General features: G+C 35.9%; 1 protein-coding gene across 11 annotated transcripts in view; it reads left to right on the top strand.

Annotated features, from left to right (window-relative positions):
• The window catches only part of NLGN1 (neuroligin 1), an 844,928-nt gene that overhangs the window by 143,435 nt on the left and 682,648 nt on the right, over nucleotides 1-18,845 (top strand). For 7 of the 11 annotated variants that reach the window (XM_073232074.1, XM_073232072.1, XM_037003259.2 and 4 more), the window contains exon 1: nucleotides 16,737-17,392. The exons of 3 other annotated variants lie outside the window; for them this stretch is intronic. The gene's annotated coding sequence lies outside the window, so the exon portion shown is untranslated. Of the gene's footprint in view, nucleotides 1-16,736; nucleotides 17,393-18,845 lie in introns of those variants that run through there. One more of the 11 variants, XM_073232071.1, reaches the window with a different exon arrangement.

Below are 18,845 nucleotides of genomic sequence, written 5' to 3'. Positions count from 1 at the left end.
ATTTAATATGACATAATTATGCACTTTATATGTATTATACAATTATACATTATTATATGTATGTTAAAAATGATAGAGGGAGAAGAGAAGAGGGTAAGAGAGAGAATGAGTGAAGGAAGGAGACAGACAATAAAAATTTATTTTATTACTATTATTTTTACTTTTATTTTGTATGTTATATTGCTGCCTGGTCTACTTCTTGATGTAACTGGAGAAAGAGGATAGAGAAAGACTTTCTAGTTTTTCCAGAACTAGGAGTCAAAAACATGAAACAACACTGCCATTACATCATAAAAGGTAATTTGAAATGTATGCAGAAAACTTAAGATAGATATTAAGTTGTATTTTGTTTTAAATTTACATTAATTTTCAAGCTTTTATTAAACATACTCTATATACAACCCAAAGTTCTTTGTGATTCAGTTAAATACTATGAAAGAAATATCTTTCAATAAAAATATGGTTGATTAATTCAATAGAAATATTATATCAGTGAATAAACAAAAATTAAGGACACCTTGATTTCCATATTACAATAGAGAACACAGAATCTAGATGTCAAATTTTGATTAAATTGAATTAAAATTCAACTTTATATTTAAAAAATTTATGTCAAGCTCCTTATGAATAAATAGCATGAAAAAGCATGATTGAAAAACATAATTCCAAAAACAGTTGATGGTTTTAAATAATCTATTTGATGGTCTAAGGCAGACTCCTACTAAAGCTTCTCACTCATAACCACCATTAGACTAATTTGCTTAATGGACAGGCCTGATTACAAAATAAACTATTTTAGAAATTTTAATCCTCAAAAATGAGAATAGAGAAGAGAACATTCTCTTCATCATCTCCACATCAAAGAACATTCATCGACGATACAAAAGAATGATCGTTCAGTTTACAAAGGATCCACTCAACTACACCGTCATTAAGCCCATACTTCACAGTTTTGTCCAGAAGAAAATTGTGAGTGATTTTTATAAACAGCCTTCAATGAAATCAATTCAAACCACACTTTGACCTGCCACTCCAGTAACTCTAATAAAAATATTTTATTTTAATTTGATATAAACTTAGTGAACACATGTGAGTCTGGGTTCTAGAATTTCAGTTAATATCAAGAATAGAAAACTTCAGTTTATGGGATCCTATTTGAAAACCAGGACAGTTAATAATTTTCATGATACTTTTCTATGGTGACATAAAGATAATAGATATTAGTTCTAAGAACACATCTTCAAGTATTTTTAGTATCCTATTAGGTCTAAATCAGACCTGGAATCTTAAAACTAATTTAAATCACCTTTAGGCTTTCTTCCCGTTTCCTCACCATCATATTATTTTCCAGCTGAACATCATTCTTCTCTTTGGAGACATTGGAAGTTAGAGTTTAATAGTTTTGCTTTTCTCTTGGTCATTTATTCATATTAAATAGCTGGCCCCAAGCACTGTCATTCTTACTCTTTCCCTGGTAATCTTTTTGCTCTGAAAATACCAGAGAAATTTCTTTACTATTATCCTCAGCATTTTACATAAACATCAGACAACTCAGTATCCTTAGGTAATTATACTCTTCTTTTGTTATTTTTTTTGTTTTTATTTTTGTTTCTTTTCTGTTCATTCTTTTTAAATACAATTCTCAAGCTCAAAGTTACCAGAAAATTGGCCATACAACCATCCTGACCTCTTTAGCTGCCTTTCTGATTCTTAACTTAGATTGTTATATAAGAGAACACTAGAATCATATATAGAATTACATATAAATTTTTCTTTTCAATTTGTTTCTTATAGTCTGAAGCTGCACTATCTAATAAGGCAGTCGCTGGCCATATGTGGTTACTGAGCTCTTGAAATGGAATTAGTCCAAACTGAGGTGTGCTCTAGACCCCTAGATATGCAATATCAATATATACATTAGATTTGGAAGACTATGAATGAAAAATTATAAAATGTTTCAATAATTTTTTATAGTGATTACATGACAAAATGATAGTTTTTTTATATATTGGGCTAAATAAAACATGTTTTTAAATTTAACTTTACCTAATTTTTCTTCTTTCTTCAAAGTATACACTAGAAAATCTAAAATTGCTTATATAGTACATATTATGTTTCTATTGGGCAGCACTGCTTATTCCCAGAATATTTTGAATAGTTTTAGTTAAGTGCATTAGCTTCCTATTGCTGCTATAACAAACAAGTTACCACAAATGTAGTGGCTGAAAGCCATAGAAATTTATTAATTTGCAGTTCAGGAAGTCAGATTTCCAAAGTGGGTTGGCAGGGACTGCTTTCTTTTTGGTGGCTCTAGGGAAAAGTCCATTTCCTTCCCTTCTCCAGCTCCTAGAGGCCACCTGCACTCCTTGGTTTATGGTCTTTTCCTCCATTTTCTGAATCAGCAGTGTAGCATCTTTGAATCCTAGTCCTCTATTTCATTATGTCCTCTGCTTCAGCTACCACATCTCTTACTCTAACTCTTTTGCCTCCCTCCTATAAGGACCCTTGTGATTACACTGGGTTCATCTCAATATCTTTAACTTAATCAAATAATATTTGCAAAGTCCCTTTTGTCATGTACTATTCACAGATTTCAGGGATCAGGACATGGACATGATGGGAGGGCTGTTATTCTGCTTACTATATTGAATATATATAATGTTGTGCTTTCTTGGTTTGTTAATTACAATTTTTAAAAGTTAGTTGTGATCAAATACTTCAAGAATATCAGACACACCAACCACCAAACATAAACACAAGTCTGAAGTGGCATTGTGTAATGACTCCTCATCTAGCACTGTTACTGACCTCAGTGTAACCTTAGTTGCTTTAGTCATTTTCCTTCTTTGTTTTTTTTATATTAGGCAAAAGGAGATCTTTGGAATCTATACAAGGACTATAAAACTGCAATTCTTTGGCCCACACTTCAAATATACTCTGCTTGTTTTAATGATTAGTTTGAGTCCTGGTAAAAGTAATTTCAGCTATAAGATATTTCCTGTATCCTTTATTGACTTGTGAATATGAGGAAATGAATCGTGAACTGGCTTAATGTATTACAGATAGCCAAAATTTATACTCTCATTCCTTCATATAATAGGTGAACTTCCTATTAATACATGTAAACAATCTACCCTGGTAATCTGTCTACTTTGTGACTTATAACAAGTCTTGCTTTGAATTTATTTGACTTTATCTTCTCTGCTTAACCTACTACAGCAACTAGTTTTTAAAAACTACCAGTGTCTCGGAGGCCCCACACAGAGATAAATAGCCTCCAGCCGCTCCCCCTCCAACACGGCTCCACCATTTTGGAGCAGCAGCCCGAGGCAGGCCACACGCACAGCAACAGCAGAGATAAACTCCATAGCAGCCAGACAGGAAGCAGAAGCCCTGTCTGCACGCAGCTGCCCAGCACAAGCCACTAGAGGTCGCTGTTCTCCCAGGAGAGGAAGGCCACAAACCAACAAGAAGGGAAGTTCTTGCAGCCGTCACTAGTCCCAGCTCTGCAAAATATTTCTATCACCATGAAAAGGCAAAATTACAGGCAAACCAAGACCACAGAGACAACACCAGAGAAGGAGACAGACGTAACCAGTCTTCCTGAAAAAATATTCAAAATAAAAATCATAAACATGCTGACAGAGATGCAGAGAAATATACAAGAGCTAAGGGATGAAGTCCGGAGGGAGATCACAGATACCAGGAAGTAGATTACAGAAGTGAAACAAACTCTGGAAGGATTTATAAGCAGAATGGATAAGATGCAAGAGGCCATTGATGGAATAGAAACCAGAGAACAGGGATGCATAGAAGCTGACATAGAGATAAAAGGATCTCCAGGAATGAAACAATATTAAGAGAACTGTGTGACCAATCCAAAAGGAACAATATCTGTATTATAGTGGTACCAGAAGAAGAAGAGAGAGGAAAAGGGATAGAAAGTGTCTTTGAAGAAATAATTGCTGAAAACTTCCCCAAAATGGGGGAGGAAATAATCGAACAGACCATGGAAATACACAGAACTTCAAACAGAAAGGACCCAAGGAGGACAACACCAAGACACATAATAATTAAAACGGCAAATATCAAGGACCAGGAAAGAGTTTTAAAGGCAGCTAGAGAGAAAAAGGTCATCTATAAAGGAAAACCCATCAGGCTATCATCAGACTTCTCAACAGAAATCCTACAGGCCAGAAGAGAATGGCATGATATATTTAATGCAATGAAACAGAAGGGCCTTGAAGCAAGGATACTGTATCCAGCACGACTATCATTTAAATATGATGGAGGGATTAAACAATTCCCAGACAAGCAAAAGTTGAGGGAATTTGCCTCCCACAAACCACCTCTACAGGGCATCTTACAGGGACTGCTCTAGATGAGAGCACTCCTAAAAAGAGCACAGAACAAAACACCCAACATATGAAGAATGGAGCAGGAGGAATAAGAAGGGAGAGAAGAAAAGAATCTCCAGACAGTGTATATAACAGCTCAGTAAGCGAGCTAAGTTAGGCAGTAAAATACTAAAGCAGCTAACATTGAACCTTTGGTAACTATGAATCTAAAGCCTGCAATGGCAATAAGTACATATCTTTCAATGGTCACCCTAAATGTAAATGGACTGAATGCACCAATCAAAAGACAGAGAGTAATACAATGGATAAAAAAGCAAGACCCATCTAGATGCTGCTAACAAGAAACTCACCTCAAACCCAAAGACATGCACAGACTAAAAGTCAAGGGATGGAAAAACAGATTTCCGGCAAACAACAGAGAGAAGAAAGCAGGGGTTTCAGTACTAATATCAGACAAAATAGACTTCAAAACTAAGAAAGTAACAAGAGATAAAGAAGGATACTACATAATGATAAAGGGCTCAGTCCAACAAGAGGATATAACCATTCTAAATATATATGCACCCAACAGAGGAGCACCAGCATATGTGAAACAAATACTAACAGAACTAAAGGGGGAAATAGACTGCAATGCATTCATTTTAGGAGACTTCAACATGCCACTCACCCCAAAGGATAGATCCACCGGGCAGAAAATAAGTAAGGACACACAGGCACTGAACAACACACTAGAACAGATGGACCTAATAGACATCTATAGAACTCTACATCCAAAAGCAACAGGATATACATTCTTCTCAAGTGCACATGGAACATTCTCCAGAACAGAACACATGCTAGCCCACAAAAAGAGCCTGAGTAAATTCCAAAAGATTGAAATCCTACCAACCAACTTTTCAGACCAGAAAGGTATAAAACTAGAAATAAATTCTACAAAGAAAACAAAAAGGCTCACAAACACATGGAGGCTTAAGAACATGCTCCTAAATAATCAATGGATCAGTGAACAAATTAAAATAGAGATCAAAGAATATACAGAAACAAATGAAAACAACAACACAAAGCCCCAAATTCTGTGGGACGCAGCAAAAGCAGTCTTAAGAGGAAAGTATATAGCGATCCAGGCACACTTGAAGAAGGAAGAACAATCCCAAATGAATAGTCTAACATCACAATTATCGAAACTGGGAAAAGAAGAACAAATGAGGCCTAATGTCAGCAGAAGGAGGGACATAATAAACATCAGAGAAGAAATAAACAAAATTGAGAAGAATAAAACAATAGCAGAAATCAGTGAAACCAAGAGCTGGTTCTTTGAGAAAATAAACAAAATAGATAAGCCTCTAGCCAGACCTATAAAGAGGAAAAGAGAGTCAACACACATCAACAGAATAAGAAGCGAGAAAGGAAAAATCACAACGGACCCCACAGAAATACAAAGAATTATTAGAGAGTTCTATGAATACCTATATGCTAACAAGCTGGGAAACCTAGGAGAAATGGACAACTTCCTAGAAAAATACAACCTTCCAAGACTGACCCAGAAAGAAACAGAAAATCTAAACAGACCATTTACCAGCAACGAAATTGAAGCAGTAATCAAAAAACTACCAAAGAACAAAACCCCCGGGCCAGATGGATTCACCTCGGAATTTTATCAGACATAGAGAGACATAATACCCATTCTCCTTAAAGTTTTCCAAAAAATAGAAGAGGAGGGAATACTCCCAAACTCATTCTATGAAGCCAACATCACCCTAATACCAAAACCAGGCAAAGACCCCACCAAAAAAGAAAATTACAGACCAATATCCCTGATGAATGTAGATCAAAAATACTCAATATAATATTAGCAAACTGAATTAAAAAATACATCAAAATTATCATACACCATGACCAAGTGGGATTCATCCCAGGGATGCAAGGATGGTACAACATTCGAAAATCTATCAGCATCATCTACCACATCAACAAAAAGAAAGACAAAAACCACTTTTTGTTTGATGCTGAAAAAGCATTCGATAAAATTCAACATCCATTCATGATAAAAACTCTCAGCAAAATGGCTATAGCAGGCAAGTACCGCAACATAATAAAGGCCATATATGATAAACCCACAGCCAGCATTATACCGAACAGCGAGAGGCTGAAAGCTTTTCCTCTGAGATCAGGAACAAGACAGGGATGCCCACTATCCCCACTGTTTTTCAACATAGTACTGGAGGTCCTAAGCCATGGCAATCAGACAAAACAAAGAAATACAAGGAATCCAGATTGGTAAAGAAGAAGTTAAACTGTCACTATTTGCAGATGACATGATATTGTACATAAAAAACCTTAAAGACTCCACCCAAAAACTACTAGAACTGATATCTGAATTCAGCAAAGTTGCAGGATACAAAATTAACACACAGAAATCTGTAGCTTTCCTATACACTAATAATGAACCAATAGAATGAGAAATCAGGAAAACAATTCCATTCAAAATTGCATCAAAAAGAATAAAATACCTAGGAATAAACCTAACCAAAGAAGTGAAAGACCTATACCCTGAAAACTTCAAGTCACTCTTAAGAGAAATTAAAGGGGACATTAACAAATGGAAACTCCTCCCATGCTCGTGGCTAGGAAGAATGAATATCGTCAAAAGGGCCATTCTGCCCAAAGCAATATACAGATTTGATGCAATCCCTATCAAATTACCAGCAACATTCTTCAACGAACTGGAACAAATAGTTCAAAAATTCATATGGCAACACCAAAGACCCCGAATAGCCAAAGCAATCCTGAGAAAGAAGAATAAAGTAGGGGGGATCTCACTCCCCAACTTCAAGCTCTACTACAAAGCCATAGTAATCAAGACAATTTGGTACAGGCACAAGAACAGAGCCACAGACCAGTGGAACAGAATAGAGACTTCAGACATTAACCCAAACATATATGGTCAATTTATATTTGATAAACGAGCCATGGACATACAATGGCAAAATGACAGTCTCTTCAACAGATGGTGCTCGCAAAACTGGACAGCTACATGTAGGAGAATGAAACTGGACCATTGTCTAACCCCATACACAGAAGTAAATTCAAAATGGATCAAAGACCTGAATGTAAGTCATGAAACCATAAAACTGTTAGAAAAAAACATAGGCAAAAACCTCTTAGACATAAACATGAGTGACGTCTTCTTGAACATATCTCCCTGGGCAAGGAAAACAACAGCAAAAATTAACAAGTGGGACTATAGTAAGCTGAAAAGCTTCTGTACAGCAAAAGACACCATCAATAGAACAAAAAGGTACCCTACACTATGGGAGAATATATTTGTAAATGACAGATCTGATAAAGGTTTGACGTCCAAAATATATAAAGTGCTCACCCACCTCAACAAACAAAAAACAAATAATCCAATTAAAAAATGGGCAGAGGAACTGAACAGACCGTACTCCAAAAAAGAAATTCAGATAGCCAACAGACACATGAAAAGATGCTCCACATCGCTAATTATCAGAGAAATGCAAATTAAAACCACAATGAGGTATCACCTCACCCCAGGAAGGATGGCTACCATCCAAAAGACAAACAACAACAAATGTTGGAGAGGTTGTGGAGAAAGGGGAACCCTCCTACACTGCTGGTGGGAATGTAAATTAGTTCAACCATTGTGGAAAGCAGTATGGAGATTCCTCAAGAAGCTTAAAATAGAAATACCATTTGACCCAGGAATTCTACTCCTAGGAATTTACCCTAAGAATGCAGCACTCAAGTTTGAAAAAGACAGATGTACCCCTATGTTTATCACAGCACTATTTACAATAGCCAAGAATTGGAAGCAACCTAAATGTCCATCAGTAGATGAATGGATAAAGAAGATGTGGTACATATACACAATGGAATATTATTCAGCCATAAGAAGAAAATGAATCCTACCATTTGCAACAGCATGGATGGAGCTTGAGGGTATCATGCTCAGTGAAACAAGCCAAGCAGAGAAAGAGAAATACCAAATGATTTCACTCATCTGTGGAGTATAAGAACAAAGGAAAAACTGAAGGAACAAAACAGCAGCAGAATCACAGAACCCAAGAATGGACTAACAGGTACCAAAGGGAAAGGGACTGGGGAGGATGGGTGGGTAGAGAGGGATAAGGAGGGGGAAGAAGAAAGGGGGTATTATGATTAGCATGCATAATGTGGGAGGGTGGGAGAAAGGGGAGGGCTGTACAACACAGAGAAGACAAGTAGTGATTCTACAACATTTTGCTATGCTGATGGACAGTGACTGTAAAGGGTTTTGTCGGGGGGACCTGTTATAGGGGAGAGCCTAGTAAACATAATATTCTTCATGTAATTGTAGATTAATGATAAAAAAAAAAAAGAAAGAAAAGGGGGATTACTCCCTGATAGAATAAAACTAACTGTAAATCAACGATTAATGCATGCTTTAAATATCCTTAATTTTGATCATTTAAAGAGTGTCAGATGACCAGCTATGGGAATACATTTTTCTGATAATATTCCTTTCTCTCAAAAAAATAAAAAGCAGTTCCTGTGTGGTGATCTCCAATAAGTTCTTCACAATGGTATAAAGGGCATATCAAAGTGTGGGCAAAGGGTTTGTTTGTGTTTATACAGAGGATCAAAGCATAATTTGGCTACCCAGATAATGAATTAAGATACGATATGAAGAAGAACTTCCAACATCAACATTCTCTGAAAGAATCATTCCAGAAGATGATCATCAAAAAACTTCAACAAAGATCCTGGCGCTGTCGCAGTTGTAGCTGCATTCATCCCACTGGTTCCTGGACTTGCCATCGGAATGAAGAAGGAGATATCTAAGCTGGCCTGTGCATACAGTCAAACAACAAATTTGACTGGATCTACACTGTTGGAACTCAACCAAGAATTAGGAGAAGTGCAAGTTGCAGCGTTCCAAAATCTTGCAACTATAGACTATCTTCTGTTAAAAGAACATATGGGATGTGAACAGTTCCCAGGAATGTGTTGTTTTAATTTGCTGATTTTTTTCTCAAACTATTCAAATTCAGTTAGACAATATCCATCATATCATTGATAAGTTTTCACAAATGCCTAGGGTGCGTAACTGGTTTTCTTGGTTTCACTGGAGATGGCTGGTAATTGTAGGTCTGCTTTGGTTATGTAGCTGTATTCCTGTTATGTTAATGTGTGTATGCAATTTACTTAGTAGTTTAAAACCTATACATGCTTATGTTACTCTACAATAAGATATGTCAAATAAATAATCAATCTTCCCATGTTTTCTTCCGCCTGTTACTTCTACAGCTTTTCTTCTTCCTTCCTAATTACAACCCCTAAGTAGAATTCATGCCTCATATTGAAATTACCGAGTATCATAATTCCTCCAAGTGGTAAAGATACCTCAAGACAAATGCTGGGCATAGAAGCCACAGGGCATAAAACTGCAAAGAAGTAAAAAGCTAACTTTTTCAAACAATATTGCTTCTCTCTAACTTACCAACTTTACATTTCCCTGTATGGCCCTGGAAGATGACTGGTTAGCCAGAGATGGGTAAGATTCCTCAAGGGAGGAACAACCTAAGACAGGCACAGTCACAGGGGGGCCATCAGGTGAGAAATTGGGGATCAACAGAGGTGAGGCTTAGAACCTCACACCCCCCTGTTCTGAGAGAAATCTTCTGCATCCGTGGATGTTTTATTGCCCTTGTCTAGCTTGGATTAACACATAGTCTACAGGCACACACCTGATCATCTACATTTGCCCTCTGAAAGCACTAAACTATGTTTTCTACCTTTATCTTGCATCTACCTACCACTTCAGCATTTTATTAAAAATAATAATAATGATAAGGGAGAAATGTGGTATTCACATATAAATCAAGTATAAAAATCAAATGAATATTCACATTTGACCTGATTGTTTATAGTTCATAATGCGTGATCAAAACAGAAAGTTTCTATGATGACTGCCCTTGTACTGTTCACCATGTAAGAACTTATTCACTATGTAAGAACTTGTTCACCATGTAAGAACTTGTTCGTTATGCTTCAGAAGATTGGAGACTGACGAGAATTAGGCTTGGGGTGGATTAATGATTGTGCATTGAGTCCCCTTTACAGAATTTTATTGTTGTTAACAACCATTTGATCAATAAATATGAGAGATGCCTTCTCAAAAAAAAAACTGCCAGTGTCTATCTTCCACTTCCTCCCCCACTTCTAGTACTATCTAGAGATGAAGGATCAAGGTTTTTTTGTTTTGTTTTTGTAACAAAACATCATTTATTAGCTTTTTTTATCTCTAGGGTAGTTTGGGAAATGTTTAGAGAAAAAGCCATAGTGCTTAGGTTGAGGGTCATGATTTTTAAAATGGATGGTTGGAAGGTTGAACAGCTTCTCATACATTGAATTTAATATGGCTTTATCTTTCTATTAATATCACTCTATTGTTTTTTTCCAGATTATCAGAAATAACTTTATTAATATATAATAAAAAAGAAAGCTCTAAAACCAAATACATGTGACTTTAGGAAAATTACCTTTTTGAAACATTTGTAACATGATTCTAAGTTTGATTTAAACAATCAAAAAATAACTGAGGCAGATTTATGTGTTCAGAGATCCTGAGAGACAGAGAGAGAGAGAGACACACACACACATGCATGCTCATGCATACACGTACACAGAAACATTCTCTTGGAGATGTCATTTAAGAGTCTCCTTTATTTAATGTTTTAGGAAATTATGGAACTAAATATTTTGGGACAGGTAAGTGATGCTCATTAAGTCACTAATTGAACAATAATGATAATCAGGGCTGGTGTTTACTTTTAATTGTGTAATTAGCATCAAATCCTATCCGGAGAAAGAAGAGTACACAACCCGTGTCTGTGAAGTCAATGAGATGGCAATTGCATTGGGATGTAAATAAAAGTTTCATTTTCCACATTGAACTATAGAACATTGATTTTTCATATGACTTTTCTGTAATTAGGTCAAATTGTACAGTAAATTTTGCTGATACTGAGAACATAGAGTCAAATAAACTAATGCTGTACAATATACTTTAATAGACTATGTCAAATAGGATGAGAATTTGGTTGTATTTACTCAATACAAAAGGAATTCTTAAGCTTATTTAATATAATTTAACTAATTTTGACTACATTTCAAGGCTTAAATTCAATCATGGTATGATGGAGTCAAAAGCAGCTAAAATATCAAGAGAATCTGTTAGGTTATTAGAGGGTCAGTATGAACACCATTCAATGTCACAAATGTATAAAAATCTTCATTTTAAAATGAAATATTCTGCAAAATAATAACATTAGGCTATTAACAACTAACATTTTTGAAGTTGAAAACAATGTATTTTTAAAGAAAAATTGTACCAGTTAAAGTACAAATTTCAGATATAAAAGAAAGAGCTCCTTAAAAAAGAAACAACATATTTTTAATTATTAGCACAATGGTACCAGTATTGGGAAGTTCAAAATGATTTGTTTGTTTTGGAAATCTGAGTTTATTTCTGATGTTAGCCCTGTAACTGTGAAAATATGTTTCAGTATCTCAAACCAGTCTGGATGAAGTGGCCCCATTTCTCTCTGTGACAGTGTCATCCTAGTATTGATCATTGTTTCCTTGGTTTCCATTACATATCTTCACACCATGGAATATAAAGATGTAACTGGCACCTATTATTCAAACAGGTGTGTTCTCCTAACACATACCTGAAATAAATATTCACTATGTCAAATGTTTAAGTAGTCATTTCTAATTAAGTAGGATTGTCTGAGCAGATTCTTCCCTTCAGAAAGAACCTTTTCATGAACAACCACCTTTACAGTTGTCAGGCCTATAATATTGCAGCACTTTTTATTTTAATACCCTCCATAATTCCCAATTGCCATTTATTTACATTCAAATCTTGAACATTTAAAGTGAGGTTATATCAGGGGAGTTTTGAGGATGGTAGAGGAATATTTTTTTCCCAAGATTTACTTTAGAAATCTGTTTTACAATATTTTTAAGTTGTTTACTTTTTTCAGACATAAAACACTAATCTTTCATAACATCCTAAAATGTTTACTACTAAGCAGAATTTAGTCGGTTTGACCTGGTCATAAAAGATGTGCTTTTATATCAATTATTCAAAAAAAATCACAAACCTCTTACCGTAATGACTCTTCTTGTATTAAAGGCAACAAATTAAGTACTTTTTCATCTATTTTCAGTTCAACCATGCTATTTCTTTACATGATTCATTTTGTATTAATCATTTTTTATTTGTTTCTAGAAACCAAAATAAGATATGAAATCTTACAACAGGTAATCTAATTGGAATCCCATATTCCAGTTGGCACTCATCTGCCAATCATGTCCTTTTTATTTTCCACTATTGTTAGTCCTTTTTTACTTCCTATCTCTATTAAATTTCATTCTCTGAAGAGAGATTAGCAAGCCTGTCCAATATAGAAAAGAAACTTTCTTTTCCTCTTGTATCAACTAGTTTTCACTCTTTGATCTATTAAATCATTCATTCCACCATCATTTGTACTCTGAGGGATACAAAGATTAAGTCCATTTCAATCCTAAAATAAATCACCAGGGAGAGAAATGAAATTTGAATCAGTTCTATGCTCAACCTTCTTCCTTTCCTCTACCTTTCCTCATCCTCCTACATTTTTTACTCTTCCTTCTTTGGCTACTTTACCCTGTCCAACCAGTTTGTACTTAAACACACTGAAAATGAAATCTTCAGTCTATGTTAATATCTAATAGCTTATCTTCAGTATGGATGGTGAAGTATTAATTCAAAAGAACTAGTAACCATTTACAATCAACAAGCCAATTATCAAAAACAAAGCAAGGATTTGTGATGGTTGTTTGTTTTTAAGTTTAGTCTCTTGTGAAATGCATTGTACTGTGCCAGTATGCAGGCGGTATTCAATAAGTAGTTGCTGAAAAGCTATGTTGGCCTCTCCAAATTTCATAAATGTTACATTCACTCCGTCCCCCTTGTCTGTTCTGTCACAGAAGGAAATTTCACTGTTTCTCCATCACCACACTACTTTGGTTACTGCCTAGGAATGCTCTTCTGGATGGTTGAAAATGGATTGTTTGATGATTTGTCCAGTCATCTTTGCTGGGTTTGATGTGAGTTGAGTGGTAATAATTGCTTATCTAACTCACTGCTATGATTGGTTTCTACCAAAATTCCATTCTAATATTGGGTATTGTCTCCTGTTTTGAATGAATTATGAAAAATATTTTCTATTGACTTTGAAATGAGATTTCTAGTTCTCATATTTCATTTAAACAAAGCCTCCCTATTTGAATTCACATACGTATTTCAAATATTCTGGAAGAATTATATTTTGGGTTGTAGTTTGGCTTTAGGGCTAGTTTGGCTTTGGTGGTTTCCAGTTAACTGATCAGAAGTGAGTGTGATTGATTGATTGCCTGTTTCACAATTTCAGAGGCCCTGTTACTACAGTGTGAGATCAAAGGAAAATACAAGAAAGAGCTAGTTGACGGTTATATTTTTTCCTTTATTTCAGTCACATTTTTCTCATTTAGGTGGTGATTTCTGCTTGCTAGCTGGAAATTGTCATACCCGTTATAGAGTAATGGGTATGACAAAAATCTCTGTGTAGAAAGCACATTATGAAAGCCCAAACTCCCATAATATTTATTTTTCACTTCTACATATACTTATTCTACTTAGAATTGTTTCTAATACTATACAGGTTCATAGAAATCATTTAGTTTAAATATTTCATTTTAATGAAATAGTTTAGGCATACAATTTATATGTAATATTATAAACACCTGTGTACTCAAGATTTAGCCTGAGAAATAGAGCACTGAAGATGTACCTGAAGCTCCCTGTGATGCTTTCCCAATTTCATTAACCTCCATGGTTACCAGAGATAACCTCTACTCTGAATTTCATGTTATTCATTATCACACATTTCTATACTTTTGCTACATAGGTATAAATAAATAATTATTTTGCATATTTTAACTTAATATATAAATGGTATCATCCCACAAATATCTCTCTGCAACCTGCCTTTGTTGCTGCTCCACATTGCATTTTTGAGATTCATCCATGCTAACTCCAGGAGCTATGAGGGCATTCTTTTTTATTTTATTGTATCTAATATTGCAGTGTGTGAATATTCTATAAATTTCTTGTGCCCTATTTTGTCCAAAGCTATTTAGATTATTTCCTTTTTTTTCTCTTTCAAGTAATTCAGCAGTATTTTCTGTACATGTGAAGAGAAGTACACAAGAGTAGAGAGACTGGATTTTAGGATATGAGAATCTTCAACTATCAGTAAACTGCTCTCTCAAGTATTATATACCTTTCTATGCTTTCTCCACATCCTTGTCAATATTTTGTGTTGCTGGGCTTACAAATTTCTGTCAATTTATGGCTATGAAATGTTATTATATATAGCTGTAAAATATCATTTTAACATGCATTTCTCTATTAGCTGGGGAAACTGGGTACTTTTTTCAGATGTTTATTGGATATTGAGAACACTCTTCCATCAACTGACTATTCATCCTTTTGACTAATTTTTTCCTATTTAGTCTTTATAGATTTATAAAAAATCTTTATGTACTTGGATACTAATCCTTGTTTGGTTATGTGCATAGCAAATATCTTCTCTCAATCTATGCCTTAACTTTTTTGACGTATATAAATTTTTAATTTTAATATATCAAATATAACATATTTCCTTTATGGACTTCAGTTTTTATGTTTTAATGTTTAATAAGCCTTTCTTTAACCTTGTACACAAAATCATAATGCTAGTTCCTTCTAAAAGTTTTTAAGTTTTGCTCTGTGTCTTTGTCAATCTGAAATATATACTTAGGGTAGAAGCTAAGAGCTAATATTACAATATTTTCATATGCCTAGTCTATTGTCTGAATAAGTCATTATTCCTCTTTACTCTCTAATCTAACCTGTTATTTATCAAGTCCCTGTAAATTCAGGGATATATATCTGATCTTTCTATTCTACTCCATTGGACTAGTTTCTATCCCTGAACCAAAGCTACATTACCTCAATTACTGTCATTTTATATTAAGCCTCAATATTTCATATGGAAATACCCCAAAGCTTGTTCTTCAGAATTGTATTGACAAGTTATGACCCTTTGTTCTTGCAAATACATTTTAGAATTAACTTTTCAAGTTCCATGAAGAACTATAATTTAATAATAATTACATTAATTTTATAGATTGCAGTATTGAGTCTCCCATCTAGAAACAGGTATATTTTTTTTATTTATTTGGGTTTACTCTTTAATTTAATGGATAAACTAACCATGGGCCAAAAAAGTGACTGCTCAAAGTCACATAGCCAATTAATAAAAAAACAGTGGTAGAAGGAAGGTCTCATTTGACTAACAGCTGATACACAAAGAAGGCTTAATTACTTAGACAGTTTAGAAAGGAAATCATGGGGTGCTTGCAGTTGCTGCCTGCACCTGTGTGAAAGGGAATCCAGCTTCTCAAGTTTTCTAGAGTCTGGTCAGAGGGCTTTTTACAAATGTAAAATCTCATCCCTTCCCTGTCCTACTGAATCAGAATCCTCACTTATAAGAGATTCCTGGATTATCGGTAGGCACAATAAGGTTTGTGAAGTATTGCTTACTAAAGAAGAGTCTGGAAATTCATTGTATTGGTTCTTTTCCTTTAGAACCTGTCAAAAATCCTAGTAGTAATATTGAGGTCATTGAATTGCAAAGGATTCAGGTAAGCAACATTGAGGCCTAGATAACCACACTTTGGTTTTGCTCTTTGACCACAGCCTCACAGCAGCCTTCATCTGCTCTGCTGAATGAAGATTAAACCTCCAAAATATGAAGAAAGATTGTCTAAAAAAATATGTATCCATAATCATATTCCTTTAAAGGAAACAAAATTTTAAAGGTTTTCTGAGAGTGACATATCTCAGGAAGACTGAGGTTTCTTTTGATATCTATAATTATTCAGGAAATGAATACATTTGCTTTGAAATCACTAGCTGCCCCAAACTGGCATTTTAGCTACTAAATGCCATTGAGGAAAGTACTGCTGAAAAGGATGGAATACTGGTGAGACAGAAGTGTGGATAATTCAGTCTTTAGTGTAAAACAAAGAAAATCAGACGATTTTTTTCAAGTAGTCATATGCTATTCATGTTAATATCCGTTCAGCTTTCTTGTTTAACTACCATTGCAGCCAGTTATCTACAGGGGAAGACGGAAAAAAAAAGGTGAGGAGAGGGGATTAAAAAAAAAAAAGTGAGATCCCTGCAATATCACCTTGAGCCACTAGGGGTATCTTCGTACCATTTTTCATCCTGCACCGATTTGAAGTAGAAACCTATATTAAGGGAAAACCAGGGTCCTCGGCATTTTTCGCGAGCAGTGCACCCAGAATCTAAAAAGATTTTTTAAAAAGAAGAAAGAAAGAAACCACAGTTCTTTTGGTCGCCGGAACAGGGCTATGAAATCGCTTCACTGGACATCAGCTCCGAAGATTCATTTTTGAGGTCAATTTCCAATCGAGATAAATCAATTGGATTAGTAGGATTATCTGATTGCAGCTGAAAGAAGTAACGTTGTTTGATCATTTGTATTTCTTGCCTTACGGTCGGATTTACACGAGGTGGCTTTGGGTCCCGAGGATTCTGGATTGTGCTTGCATCTGGAGAGAAGAAAGGATCAATCGACACGTTTTGGAAGTGTCCGTGGGTGAATAAAAAAAAGGTGTGTGGGGGTGTGCAAAACTGGGGTTGCGGCTGAAAAGAAGAAAAAAATAAAGGAAGCATCTTGAATTCTGAAACAAGAATTACTGGGTGCTCGAGATTCAAAAAAAAAAAAAGCCTCTAGTATTGGTCTGGTATATACTTTGACCAATTCAGCCTGAATTTGACGGCGAAGTGTTGTAGAAACTGTCTCCTTGATTACTGAAAGGGGACAGGGGGAAGATGAGGGTGCTCCCTCTGTGGATTTACCTTACTAAGGGTAAGTTTGGGGGTCTTTTATTGGGAGGGGGATGTCTGGGTTTGTGTGCCGTTGCGCGGAAGGTGCTGCGGACGCCGTGCTGGTGAAATGGAGAGGGGAAGGGGGACGTACAACCACCTCGCACATCTCCGGGTGGATCGCTGGGGTGCTACCTAGATCGAGCTCAAAAACCTTATTTTGTGGCGTCGATGCGGAAGCCAAGCAACCCTCCAAGCTCTCAACTTTGCATTAAAAATCTTCCAGTTGGGAGATCCCTCTTGCATCCAGGGCTTTCCCCCAGTGATACTTTAGGAGAGGAGGCAATGGCCTTGGAAAACCTGCTTGGAGGGGGCCGGGTGGGAGGGAAGCCCAAGCAGAAAATCGCTGCTGCCTCGGCGGCGGTTTCGACAGCTGCCTTGGCTTAAGGGAATTCTGCGGGGGAATTGGCCGTTTTCCTGTTGTCTCCCTCCCTCTCTCCCTTCCCCTTCTCGCCTCCCCCTTTCTCAGCCGCACACTGGAGGGTTATAGAGTCACTGCATAGGACAGAGACAGAAGTGGGTGACTGGCCACACTGTTGTCTTAGAATTCTCTTGCACGACTTTGCATAATACAGTCCGAGGTAACTTTCTTGGAGTTGAGGGAGTCCAGGAAGGCGTTACAGCCTTCCTGCCGAGGGCCCAGGCTGGCGAGTGCGTCAGGGAGCCGGCTGCATTACTGGAGCATGCCTACCCTTCCCTCGCTGCCTCGCCACTTAACTGGCTTTTCTTTCCGACTGAGCGGTGCGCACGCGTTCCCAGACACTTCCAAGCAGCTGAATGCAGAGAATTTTTTTCTTTTTATTATTTTATTTTATTTTGTAGCTCAAGAAAATTTTATGTTGATTTGCCGAAGCAGAATCAATTTTAGCCCATGCAATTAAAATTAATCACTCAAATGAGTGAATATTAATTGACTTAGGAAACTAAAAGTTGCTTGGAAATCTAGAAAAGCATATTATTCGGAACCAGTTTTGAAGCCCACATAGATTCAGAACAATAACAATGAGCTGATTCATTTAAGATCTGTATATAGATACATAAATTTATTAAATAGGTTTAATCACCACCCCACCCCACCTTGTGCCTTCTGATACCTCAGCGTCATAATTTTAGTTGGCTTTTGCTATTAAAGTCCAATTTGTTAAATTTTAAGTTTTCAAACATTCAAAAGCATTAGAATAAAATGGAGATAGATAATTGTTAAAATATTAAGAAATGTATTTTGTACATTTTGATCTTTTAAAGAAAACATCAAATATGTTTTGGGGGGGTTTCTGTTTACAGATGATGAAATGTATGTAGATACCTTTATGGCTTTAGCATTGAAGCCTCTCCATTACGTGTGAACACATTGAAAGGCAACTCTTCAATGTCATCTGAAGCACTCATCATTCCAGTAGTTCAGGATTCCAGATGCATCAGACATTCTGGTATTA

Source organism: Manis javanica, chromosome 3 (genome assembly GCF_040802235.1).
Source record: "Manis javanica isolate MJ-LG chromosome 3, MJ_LKY, whole genome shotgun sequence".
Classification (NCBI taxonomy): Eukaryota; Metazoa; Chordata; class Mammalia; order Pholidota; family Manidae; genus Manis; species Manis javanica.
Note: the sequence above shows the minus strand (reverse complement) of the source record. Positions and strands in the feature narration are given on the sequence as shown.